Source organism: Limanda limanda, chromosome 7 (assembly GCF_963576545.1).
Source record: "Limanda limanda chromosome 7, fLimLim1.1, whole genome shotgun sequence".
NCBI lineage: Eukaryota > Metazoa > Chordata > Actinopteri > Pleuronectiformes > Pleuronectidae > Limanda > Limanda limanda.
In genome coordinates, this window is record NC_083642.1 from 27091272 (window position 1) to 27093771 (window position 2500).

Genomic DNA, 2500 nt, shown 5'->3' on the forward strand with positions numbered 1-2500 from the left:
CATCCAAGTACTAACCAAGCCCGACCCTGCTTAGCTTCCGAGATCAGACGAGATCGGGCGTGCTCAGGGTGGTATGGCCGTAAGCGAGAGACTCAACCCACAATACCTTATTTATACATGTGAACCACCACCACCATCATCAAATCATGACAATTATCAAGCATTTCCATCAGTAATAATGTCAGGGTTCCATATCCTTGTTTTCTTTGATGGTGAGTCTTTCCTGCTCTTTCCAAGATGTTTCTCCTTTAAAGCAGCAGCAACCGTTCCCTCAGCTGGTTGCAAAGCAAATTCGAAAAAGCTTACAGCACCTGGTATTCCCAGGGGGTCTCCCATCCAAGTACTAACCAAGCCAGACCATGCTTAGCTTCCGAGATCAGACGTGCTCAGGGTGGTAATGCCGTAAGCGAAAGACTCAACCCACAATACCTTATTTATACATGTGAACCACCACCACCATCATCAAATCATGACAATTAACAATCATTTCCATCAGTAATAATGTCAGGGTTCCATATCCTTGTTTTCTTTGATGGTGAGTCTTTCCTACTCTTTCCAAGATGTTTCTCCTTTAAAGCAGCAGCAACCGTTCCCTCTGCTGGTTGCAAAGCAAATTCGAAAAAGCTTACAGCACCTGGTATTCCCAGGCAGTCTCCCATCCAAGTACTAACCAAGCCCGACCCTGCTTTGCTTCCGAGATCAGACGAGATCGGGCGTGCTCAGTGTGGTATGGCCGTAAGCGAAAGACTCAACCCACAATACCTTATTTATACATGTGAACCACCATCATCAAATCATGACAATTATCAAGCATTTCCATCAGTAATAATGTCAGGGTTCCATATCCTTGTTTTCTTTGATGGTGAGTCTTTCCTGCTCTTTCCAAGATGTTTCTCCTTTAAAGCAGCAGCAACCGTTCCCTCAGCTGGTTGCAAAGCAAATTCGAAAAAGCTTACAGCACCTGGTATTCCCAGGCGGTCTCCCATCCAAGTACTAACCAAGCCCGACCATGCTTAGCTTCCGAGATCAGACGAGATCGGGCGTGCTCAGGGTGGTATGGCCGTAAGCGAAAGACTCAACCCACAATACCTTATTTATACATGTGAACCACCACCACCATCATCAAATCATGACAATTATCAAGCATTTCCATCAGTAATAATGTCAGGGTTCCATATCCTTGTTTTCTTTGATGGTGAGTCTTTCCTGCTCTTTCCAAGATGTTTCTCCTTTAAAGCAGCAGCAACCGTTCCCTCTGCTGGTTGCAAAGCAAATTCGAAAAAGCTTACAGCACCTAGTATTCCCAGGCCGTCTCCCATCCAAGTACTAAACAAGCCCGACCCTGCTTAGCTTCCGAGATCAGACGAGATCGGGCGTGCTCAGGGTGGTATGGCCGTAAGCGAAAGACTCAACCCACAATACCTTATTTATACATGTGAACCACCACCACCATCATCAAATCATGACAATTATCAATCATTTCCATCAGTAATAATGTCAGGGTTCCATATCCTTGTTTTCTTTGATGGTGAGTCTTTCCTGCTCTTTCCAAGATGTTTCTCCTTTAAAGCAGCAGCAACCGTTCCCTCTGCTGGTTGCAAAGCAAATTCTAAAAAGCTTCCAGCACCTGGTATTCTCAGGCGGTCTCCCATCCAAGAACTAACCAAGCCCGACCCTGCTTAGCTTCCGAGATCAGACGAAATCGGGCGTGCTCAGGGTGGTATGGCCGTAAGCGAAAGACTCAACCCACAATACCTTATTTATACATGTGAACCACCACCACCATCATCAAATCATGACAATTATCAATCATTTCCATCAGTAATAATGTCAGGGTTCCATATCCTTGTTTTCTTTGATGGTGAGTCTTTCCTGCTCTTTCCAAGATGTTTCTCCTTTAAAGCAGCAGCAACCGTTCCCTCTGCTGGTTGCAAAGCAAATTCTAAAAAGCTTCCAGCACCTGGTATTCTCAGGCGGTCTCCCATCCAAGAACTAACCAAGCCCGACCCTGCTTAGCTTCCGAGATCAGACGAAATCGGACGTGCTCAGGGTGGTATGGCCGTAAGCGAAAGACTCAACCCACAATACCTTATTTATACATGTGAACCACAACCACCATCATCAAATCATGACAATTATCAAGCATTTCCATCAGTAATAATGTCAGGGTTCCCTATCCTTGTTTTCTTTGATGGTGAGTCTTTCCTGCTCTTTCCAAGATGTTTCTCCTTTAAAGCAGCAGCAACCGTTCCCTCTGCTGGTTGCAAAGCAAATTCGAAAAAGCTTACAGCACCTGGTATTCCCAGGCGGTCTCCCATCCAAGTACTAACCAAGCCCGACCCTGCTTAGCTTCCGAGATCAGACGAGATCGGGCGTGCTCAGGGTGGTATGGCCGTAAGCGAGAGACTCAACCTACAATACCTTATTTATACATGTGAACCACCACCACCATCATCAAATCATGACAATTATCAATCATTTCCATGAGTAATAATGTCAG

At 45.4% G+C, this 2500-nt stretch overlaps 6 non-coding genes and 2 pseudogenes across 6 annotated transcripts in view; all 8 read right to left on the reverse strand.

Annotated features, from left to right (window-relative positions):
- Positions 1 to 85, reverse strand: part of LOC133006674 (5S ribosomal RNA) — a 119-nt gene extending 34 nt beyond the window's left edge. The window contains exon 1 of the ribosomal RNA XR_009679192.1: positions 1 to 85. This exon is cut by the window's left edge and continues 34 nt beyond it. This is a non-coding gene — a ribosomal RNA (5S ribosomal RNA).
- Positions 86 to 299: 214 nt separating this feature from the next.
- On the reverse strand, positions 300 to 408 carry LOC133007876 (5S ribosomal RNA; annotated as a pseudogene).
- A 214-nt stretch (positions 409 to 622) lies between these two features.
- Positions 623 to 741, reverse strand: LOC133007397 (5S ribosomal RNA). Its single transcript, XR_009679872.1, has one exon. It is a non-coding gene; the product is annotated as a 5S ribosomal RNA (ribosomal RNA).
- Positions 742 to 949: 208 nt separating this feature from the next.
- Positions 950 to 1068, reverse strand: LOC133006482 (5S ribosomal RNA). Its single transcript, XR_009679009.1, has one exon. It is a non-coding gene; the product is annotated as a 5S ribosomal RNA (ribosomal RNA).
- Positions 1069 to 1282: 214 nt separating this feature from the next.
- Positions 1283 to 1401, reverse strand: LOC133007433 (5S ribosomal RNA). Its single transcript, XR_009679905.1, has one exon. It is a non-coding gene; the product is annotated as a 5S ribosomal RNA (ribosomal RNA).
- Positions 1402 to 1615: 214 nt separating this feature from the next.
- Positions 1616 to 1734, reverse strand: LOC133007640 (5S ribosomal RNA). Its single transcript, XR_009680099.1, has one exon. It is a non-coding gene; the product is annotated as a 5S ribosomal RNA (ribosomal RNA).
- A 214-nt stretch (positions 1735 to 1948) lies between these two features.
- Positions 1949 to 2067, reverse strand: LOC133007747 (5S ribosomal RNA; annotated as a pseudogene).
- Positions 2068 to 2281: 214 nt separating this feature from the next.
- Positions 2282 to 2400, reverse strand: LOC133007169 (5S ribosomal RNA). Its single transcript, XR_009679658.1, has one exon. It is a non-coding gene; the product is annotated as a 5S ribosomal RNA (ribosomal RNA).
- Between the last annotated feature and the right edge of the window lie 100 nt (positions 2401 to 2500).